Genomic DNA, 10,000 nt, shown 5'->3' on the forward strand with positions numbered 1-10,000 from the left:
TGATTGGACTGTGCACTTAGTCACATGGTCTAAACTTTTGGGTAGACCTGTGCGGTGCCAGGAGTTGGACTTGATGATCCTTATGGGTCCCTTCCAACTTGGGATATTCTATGATTCTATGATTCTATTATGAAGTGTAATCCAGTCGTATCAACATTCTTGTCACAGAAAGAGTCAGAAGAATGGACTGTTCATTTGTGAAATATCTTAGCAGTTATAGCATTTTCAAGAATATTGAAGACTTGGAATTGATTTCTATTTCTATCTGGAATAAGCACCTCTCAGAGGAGTCTTTGAATTGTCAGTTTGTTCTGGATTGGGTAGGTTGATAAGAATCTAAAGTAGTCTTGTTAATGCTTTTGGAGTCTAGAGAAAAAGCAGGGATGAATAAAGTTGTTCCTCAAGAGAAGAGAAACTTCAAAATTAACATGTTTGAATGTGAAAGCTATTTTTTAACCCATTAAAATAATTGGAGTATGAATTAGAATCCAGAGTTATCCTTGCTTCAATGAGGACTCCAACAACTAGGTTGAAGAACTGTGCTCAAATAATTTTATTTTCTATACCAAGAAATCTACACTGTTATCAAGAAACACTGCAAATAGGTGAGTTTGAACTTTGTCTTTCCTGGTGGGATGCCAAGTTCTTCACTCCCTACTGCAGAATTTTTTACCTTTGTATTTTCCATGACTTTCTTGGAGTGGTCACTGATCTTCCTCAGCAGGTGTGACAACTGAACTGCGACAACTCCTACGCAGATGAGATAAACCAATCTGCTGTGGAAAAAGAGATGGGAAAATAGGGCCAGGAGAAAGAACATGATAGGGAAGGGCAAAAGACCTCAGAGCTTGCACTTGTTCTGACATCAAACAATTGTATGCTTCCAATCGTGAAATCTTGACCTATTTTTGTGCCAGATTTCACTATATATTAAATGGACACAATGGACTTGCCTGCTGTTAGGTGTCATGAGGAAAGACAAAAGCAATCTTAAAGGGTAATGAGAAGAGCTTTAAAACATGTGGAAAATAGAGTCAGGGTGAATAGATTATTTGGATGGGCAGCTCAACAGCGTCAGGGGCCTGCGAACACTATCAGGCCTTGCACAGCTCCATATGGGACCTCTCTGCCCATGCTGTCCCACACCCCTGCATTTCAGGGTCTGCATTTCAGCCCCCTGAGAGGTATCTCTCCCTGCCCCACTGATTGAACAGCAGGACCAGGGTCAATCTCTCCACAGCCCAGCCCTGAGCGGCCATGGGCCCTGCCAAACTAGGCCCACCTGCTCACCTCCTTCCTGTCCCAGCTTCAGCAAAGGCCCAGGTGCCCAGGACTGGCCCTGGTGCCCCCCCAGCCTGTCATGCTCCTGCATGGGATGGGTCTGTCTGCAAGGCCAGGCTAGGAGCTTCACTGTGGCTCCCAGTTCATGGCCCCCAGGGAGCTGCTAGCCCACACTTTTCCTTGGTAAAGAGTATATTCAGAGAACAACTTGTAAGTGGGTGAGAAAAGGTTCTTTTAAATCATCAGTCTTTTACCTCAGAGAAAATAATATCTGCCACTATTTTTCAATTTAGCCCCACAGACAGCTTTCCAATTTCTGTTAGATACATGACACATTGCATGCTATTTTTCTCATGCAAGCTAAAGTTTTGTATGCTACTGCAGAGCTGCATTGTATTTTCTGTTAACATGATTTCTGTAAATTTATAAAGACTTCTTTGAACAGCATCATTTCAAAATAATGATGTTTTCATTCATATGCATAAGATACATGCACATAGCAATAAGATACGTATATTTAGCAATAAGATTATGTGAACATTGCATTTACAGTTGCAATGCCATTGTACAGACCACCCTTGAAAAAGTCTCCATTGCATTGATAATTCAGATAAGTTTTGAAATTTGCTATCAAATGCATAGAAATATATCAGTGTTCTAACCCTTGGATTTAAAATGGCCAGGGTTATTAAGAACAAGTAAATCATGGTTTAACACTTTATTAGTTCCACTTTTCTCCAGCTCATTGAGAACTCTTCAATTTATTACATCAAATCAGTCCTTTGAAAGTGCCCTGATTATGTTGCCCTTGCAATTCCAGAAGTCATATTTTAAAAAGGTCAAAATGTTTATCTTTATAACAGAAAAAGTAATAGCTACTTATTGGTCTTGAAGTTGTTTCCTGTTCTGTTCCCCTGATGCTAACCGCAGTGCTTTAGCTTTCTTATTCTTTTTCTCTTAAACTTGTGTTATGTATTTTTGGTGTATATAATTCAAGACAAATGAAAATCAAACTGAATAGAAATGAGTTCTTTAATCGTCCAAATACATTGCTAAATTAATAACTTTTCCTTACCTTTATTTTTTTCAAAAGGACATTGCTGCACTTGAGTTACTGATGGAAGCGTTTACCCTTTTGATGCATACCTCACTGCTCTTCTGGAATTTTATTTTTGTTTTTCTGTTTTTCACTAAACAAGTCAAAGCTTGGACTTTTAAGAGAAGACAAACTTTCCAATAACCTTAAAGGAATCACTGTTTTTCCTCTTATAATAATTTTAATCTAGTCTTTATTCATTTATTTATTTTTAAATTTATTTTTGATGGGTTTAGGGAGAGCATGGTCTCAAGCACAAAGTTCAGCCCAGCTCATAGGGTTATGGAATGAATAGTGATAACAGCAAAACTGTAGTTTCTCTTAAAGTAGTTTTCTATCTAATTGGATTTAAACTTACTACTTTAGTGAGAGATCCACTATTGGAAATCCTGGCTTACACCTCAGATGTTTGCTCCCCTTACTGAATGCTGAATTGATTGATGATGTCTGTTCTGGCTCAAACTGACATGACTGAGGTCTTCCTGGGAAAGTGTAGATGCAGATATAATTTATATCTATAACATATAATTATCAGTTTGTGATTTCTGAAGCAAAAGAGACTATTTCTGATCATATGAAGGTAGTTTCAGGATAGTAAATCCTCTCTCACTTGTTTGGCCATGCTTTGAATAGCAGCCAACCTGATAATTTTACCAATGAGAATTCCAGGAGAAGTGGGAGACGGACTGTCATGTGGATGCTGGCAAACCTTGCTCCTAAACTCAGTCCCTTGTTGCTTAGCAGTCCCTTGTTGCTTAGCAGTCCCTTGACTTGAGACTCCTCAGTATTATCAAAGTTTGGTTAGTTTGGTTAGTAAATAAACTATACATTTGGAGCTTAACAAATGATCTGATAAAAGTCATGTTTGCATCTACACAACGTTATGTGGATTCCTGAGATAAGAAATCTGATGGTACACTTAGTCTAATTTTGCTTCTGAGTCTGGCTCACGTGGAAACCTATTTCACTGGATTCCTAAGTTGTGGAAAGCTGAAATCTTAAAAGCTGTGTAGAGCCCTTAAGGCATCCATGTTCCCAGCCTCATCTGCGGCTTCCATATGCACCATTTTACCTGGGTCCAAGGAACCTGCATTAGGTTTATGTGGTAAGGTTTTGATAGCAGGGGGTCTGCAGGCATTGCCTCTGTGAGAAGGGTCTAGAAGCTGCCCCATGTTAGAGAAGAGCCAGCTCCAGCTGGCTCCAAAAGGGACCTACCACTGGCCAGAGCTGAGACAGTGAGCAATGCTGGTTGGGTGTCTGGAAAAGCAGATTTAAGAAAGGAAAAATGTGCTGTGCAACAGCAGCTTGGAGAAGGGTATGAGAAAATGTAGAGAGAATTAACACTGCAGCCACCAAGGTTAGTGAAGAAGGAGGGCACCAAGTGTTGGAGCAGAAGTTTCCCTGCAGCCCATGGAGAGGCCCCACAGGCACAGACTCTGGGCTGGAGCTGCAGCCCATGGAGGGGAGCCCACAGTGGGGCAGGAGGTCTGGTGGGAGCTACCACCTGTGGGGGACCCGTGCTGGAGCAGTCTGTTCCAAGAAGGACCGCAACCCCTGGTTTGGACCCATATTGGAGCAGTTCTTGAAGAGCTGCTGCCTTTGGGAAGCCCATGTAGGATCAGTTCAGGAAGGACAGCATCCCGTGGGAGGGACTCCATGTTGGAGTAGAGGCAGAGAGTGACCATGAAGGAATGGCAGAGATAAAACCTTATGGACTGACCACAGCCCCCATTCACCACTCAGGAATGGAGGTAGAAGAAAGTGAATGGGGGGGGAAGGTGTTTTCAGTTTGCTTTTAAAAAGAAGGCTTAGGAGAACTCTCATCAGTGTATATAAATACCTGAAAGGAAGAATTAAAGACAATGGAGCCTGGATATTTTCAGTGATGCCCTGTGAGAGGATAAGGTGCAATGGGCACAAACTGGAACACAGGAGGTGCCATCTAAACATCAGGAAGCACTTTGCTGTGGGTTATCACAGCACTGGAACAGTTTGCACAGTGAGGTTGTTGACTCTCCTTCTTTGCAGATCTTCAAAACCCACCTGGATATGGTCCAGTTTAACCTGTTCTGGAAGTAGCCCTTCTTGCCCATTACACCAGATCATTCCTCTGTCATAAATTACCATTGCTGAGCAGTTACAGTGTGAATTTCCCCTTTAATAGACCCCTTGTGTATTTTGTATCTTGTCTCCAGTTCTGTCTTTAGTCCTGTCTTCTGCCGCTGCCAGCAGGATTCTCTAGATTGACCCTGTGCCTACTTCATCTCCTTGCCTTGTCTGGGACTGTTGCTGGACCCCATTAGCAGCACCCTGTCCTGTCCACCTCTGCTGTAGAGGGCACTGCCATGCCTGTGTTGTGGTCATTCTTTCTTTTCCTGGTGGAGCGGTCCTATTAGATGTGCTCCCCTATGCTAGGATGTGGTGGTGGTATACAGGGAGCAAGGGGGATACTAACAGTAAAAAAGAAAAAAAAGGTATCATTCAAAAGACTTGGTGCGTAGAAGACTGGTGAACCACACCTTGCCTAAAAGTTAAGTGATTGATGCACCAGCTAAGGGCAGAGCTCTCCTGTAGTATTCCCTGCTTGTATGAGAAGAATTGTCCTGCTGTGTAGAGAAGGAATTTGAGATTCATCAGACCATATCAGATCCATGTAACTAAGGTAAGGCATTCAAACGGGATGTAAGCTGTCATTATTGTTCCTATGATTTGTCCAACAACTACTGGTTATTGTCAGTGAGCAGTCTCACATTTCCTAACACAGCTGTAATTTTATATGTAAAATTGAACAGTCTTTTGGGACTTAAAAGTTTGAAAAAACTTTGAAAATGCAGCTGAATGGAACCACAAAAATACAGTTACTTGACTTATTTATTTATTTATTTAGGACATGGTTACTATTTTTACAAAAGAAGGATAGTTTCCCCAAAAGAGCGCTTGAGAGACACCTTTCAAGAAACACTTCATAACTCTGATACTTGAAGTACTTCTTGTGGGGAGCATGGAGCTGGCCAGGGGTGCGTGGGGGTGCAGATGTGCAGAAAAGGAGGTTTAGAAATCAGCTGAGGCCAGGGGCAGGTGGAAGTAGGAGGTATGGAGTGAGTAGGATGTCCGTGGCAGGGAGTCGTTTGGCTGGGCACGAGGATGCCTTGCGGAGGGCGTGTCCCCCTGCTTTCTGCTGGCACTGTGGCCTAGTTTCAGGATTTGGGGTTTCCTCACTGTAGGAAGGTGTGAGGTGAGCTCCCTGCCTGTGCTGGTGCTCAGTTTATGACTGTTGTATAGCAAGGGTCAGTGAAAGCTGAAATTAAAATGAGATGGACCATCTAAGGGGTATAGAGCTACTGGAGCAAGTCCAGAGGAGGGCTACAAATATGATTAGAGGACTGGAGCACCTGTCGTACGAGGACAGGATTTTCTCCCAGTAATACTGTAATTTATTTAGTGTGTAGGATTTTAAAAGTCTAATTAACTAATAACTTAATGATTATGATTTTTTTTTTCCCTGTAAGGAAGCCATATAATTCTGATTAGCTTGTTAATTGTTGTCTTAACTATTTCTCAATACTAGAAGCTTTCACAAAGCCAAATCACCTCCAAAATCGTCTCACAGATTTATCTCAACAACCTGTTGATGCCTCCCATAACTGCTTCTTCAAAATGCTGTAGAACTGAATTTAAACTTGAAAATATCATACCCTAATGCCTCTTGCTTGGAATGCTGTAACAAAAGGAGAAAGAAAGTGTATGAAAGCTGCTTGTCAAGTATTTTGTATTTGCTTATGGGAAATCTTTAACTATTTAGGTTTGTATCAGTAGTAGTTGTATTGTAGCAATATTATCGAGTCCTTGAAAGTGGGAAAATTATTCTACCACAGAAGAATTATTCTATCACAAAGAAAATAAGTTCATATTAAAGAAAAGTTTGAGTGTGAGAACATATAAATTAACAAGTAAAGAGATTAAAGTAAATTAAGTGTATCATTTCAGTACTTGTATAAATAGAATCGGTGATACAGAGGTACTGAAGGACTGCATTATCACGAACAGTTTATTAAACTTAAACTCACTTATCTTAAATCAATCTTCCTGTAATTATAGAACAGTTCTGCAAATAAATGATGTAAAATTCCAAAGTGTCCAAACAGCTCAGATTATTAATCTCAGAAAATGACTGTGCTAAAGCAGGTCTTTTGTCTTTTTTTTTTTTTTTTTTTCTTTCTAAATGTGAATAAGGTAATTGCTTGGGTGTCACTTGCTGTCTGATAATTATTAATAATTTGTGCAGATTTGTTCAACATTTTATGGAAAATTACTTTCAGTTTCTGAAAGGAAAAGATTTACTCTTTTTCATGCCCTCTGTAAATAAAATGTGTCAGCTTGCATTCAAATTTTTAAGATTCTAATCACAAATCCAGCAGAACCAACCGGAAGTTTAGCTCAGTGTAGATGTAGGATTTCTCTAACATAGTGACTATGGCATGTATTTCCTCCCAGAAGTGGTAGCAAGTCCCAGTGTATAACACTGTAGAATAAAACAACTGAGTAAATACTCTTAACATTGGTGATACTGTTTTTGTACTTTGCTCTGTAGCAGCTAAAAGTACCCCACTAGAGTGCTCTTAATAAAAAAAAAAAAAAACACCAGAAAAACAGTTATAAATGGAGTGTACCCAGAAGTAAAGCAATTATACTATTCCTTGGCTTCTTTTGTAAATGTGTATCTTCCCTCTCCCCCCCTTCTATGACTCATATGTGTCATATTCCACATGACACAAAGCTCAGAAAGCTAAGGCAAAATTTTCTCTTATCCTAGGGGGACATATTTTCTGACTTTCTCATATTCTTGATATTTCATTTCTGATGATTTGGACCACATCACAAAATTTAGAAGATTCAAATAAGGTGGCATCAGATTCAAATAAGGTGGCATCAATGATTTTTTACCTTCTGGTGGCTATTCCTGGCCATTTACAGGAGAATATCAAAAATTTTTGACGCTGAAGAGACTTACTTTTTTCACGATAAAGTGAGATTCTTGTAGCTATAACACTGAGAGCTGATTTCTTTATCTGGTTAGATAGACAACATTTCTGAAGGACCTTATACTCTAGGAAATGAAAGGTTGGAACACTTTTTTTCCCCAAATTCTGTCGGACTGAATAACTACTTTTTTTTTTTTCCTTTTTTTCTTCTTATGCGTGTAAACATTTTAGTTTACATATTTGTGGATGAATGAAGATGAGTAAATCTGTTGAGCCCTGTGCAATGGCATCAATTATCTCACTCAGTTGTGTGTAGTATTAGAAGGGTTTCAAAATTAGCTTCTATTGAAGGGTTTCAAGAACATTGAAGAAACTTCTGTTCCCATAATATGCTGTTTTTCTTTGTGGCTACAGCATTTGAGATAAAGATATTACCATCACAGTTCATCTGAAAACGAATGAAACTGAGAGACCTTTCCCCAAGACAGATATGTCTGACTTCTGTTTATGGTATGATAAATAGTGAAGGTCTGATAGTGAAACTCTAGTAAAGCCCATTATCGTTTTGTTAGCACTGTAGAACTGTCTTTAACTGTCAGTACAAATACCAAAATAATGGAGTTTGGTAGAAAACTGTCATGGTGATAGTCATTATAATTATTATTTATCTGCCTGAAACTTTTTCTGTTCTTGAAGAATTCCCTGCTATGCTTGCATGGACACTCACTTCTGACTTAATGAAATCTTACATTTTAATCTGGTAATTTTGTACACTGAGTGTACTGGTGAGATCTGCAATGCTGTCACATAGGAATTCAGTTGCTTGTGCTCAAGGCCACTTCTGATATCATTCATCTGTCACCTTGGATAAGGCTGCTGAGAAAAGATTTGTATGGAAAAACAGCTTTGAGAGGCCTTCTCAGGCCCTCTCCACTGGACTTGGGAAATACATTTACACTCTTGGCCTTGGTCTTTGTGTGACTAATGCTGTAGGTATTCCTGTGCCTGGCCACATACCTTCCTAATCTGCTTGCCTTGAATCCATTATTGATCTTAGACATTATCGTTATGGACTTCTCTGACGTACCTGACTTTTGGCTGAACATGGTTACTTTCACAGGACCTGCTTTGCTCTTCTTGCTTTGGTACTGTGGGACTGTGTTGGTGAGGATGATGTTACTGCCTGCCTTGCTTTTCCTCTCCACTCCTGGCTCATAGTCTTTGTGGTACATCCCACTCTTGCTGCTCTCTGACAGATGCTGCCATAAACTGATATTTTAAAAGGACAGTTCTGTGCATTTTTCAAAATTGATTTTTTTTGAGCTGTTATGAAAAGAATGTCTCTTTGAAAAAGTACCCATTGAATCACAGCCCACGTTCTTGGTAGTCCTCTGACTTAGTGTGATTGTCTGAAAAGTATGGCTGACAAAATCAAGGCTTGCTTACTTCCAAACTCCAATCAGTTGCCTGAGGATCTAATTTTATAATGTTTTGGACACCTGCACTTGCTCTCCACTACTTGGCGTCAAACAACTCTCATCCAGCCTGGGTCTATTTGTTTTACATGCTGTGGAATGACTCATAGCTCAGTCTGGCTATCCACATCAGATAGGACTGCACTACCAACACCTGTGCTACACCTGCCAGAAGAGATGAAAATGACACCATCCACATTTTCTATGAATATACTTCTGCACAAATCAGAGAAAATGTTGTAAGCTTTCTTGTTTAGCCAAGGCAAGAATTCAAGCCTTCCGATTTCATATGAAAATTCAATATTTGTCATCTTCAATGTCTTCTTAAAGGCAGTCCAGTAGAAGTAAAAAATGGTCCCAGTAACCAATGACTAAATATCATTATGTTTGAAATTGCACAGTGTGGCATTTAATGCTTTGCTCTTATCCATTGCATTTCTCCTCTATTGAGATTCGTGCTCTGCCAATAGACACAGATGGAAGTGTTTGGAGGGATCTGAAGTACTGCTATCAGTTCAGATTTATATCTTAGAAGACTATTTCTCAGGAAAAGACTTTTGCTTTTTAATTTATTTATTAGTTGTTGAATCTTCATTCAATAAAGTAAAATTATTAAATTATTCAGAAAACAGGATACACTTTCATGAGAAACTATTACAAGAAATATGATCATCCTGAAGGCAATCAGAAATCCTAAAGCTGTTTTGAAAAGCAGACAAAAAGAAAGCTTTCTTAAAATTCATCAAACTTTCAATGAGATTTTAAAAATGAGTTTGGGTGATGTTTTAAAAAATAAACTTTTAAAATATGGTGTTGTTGTTTTCTTTTTCTCAGAAAAGTTATGGCCTTAAACTACTTGGGAAACTTTGAAACTCTTGCTCCTGTTAAATGACTGTAGGATTAATACTAATTTGGTACACCAGTGAAATCTGAGGGAGCTATTTGGCATCTGCACTACAGATCACTGCTGAGGAACAGTATTACTGTATTATAGATTTCTATCAAAGACAAGATGCAGGGAAAGTAAAACCCCATAAATGTCTAGGCCTGAAGAAATTGTTAAGAACTCTTCCAAGGGCACTCCAACCCCTACTGTGAGATCAAATCTGCCAGCAATAGGTATAGATAGTGTTGCACTCCTAGAAGCGCCTGTCTGGCAGGGCATG

The 10,000-nt window shown here is 39.5% G+C and overlaps 1 protein-coding gene across 6 annotated transcripts in view; it reads left to right on the forward strand.

The window, feature by feature from the left end:
• The window catches only part of LOC308193827 (uncharacterized protein), a 199,543-nt gene that overhangs the window by 79,448 nt on the left and 110,095 nt on the right, over positions 1–10,000 (forward strand). The window lies entirely within an intron of this gene.

Source organism: Anser brachyrhynchus (genome assembly GCF_964034855.1).
Source record: "Anser brachyrhynchus genome assembly, chromosome: 4".
In the NCBI taxonomy this organism is placed as follows: domain Eukaryota; kingdom Metazoa; phylum Chordata; class Aves; order Anseriformes; family Anatidae; genus Anser; species Anser brachyrhynchus.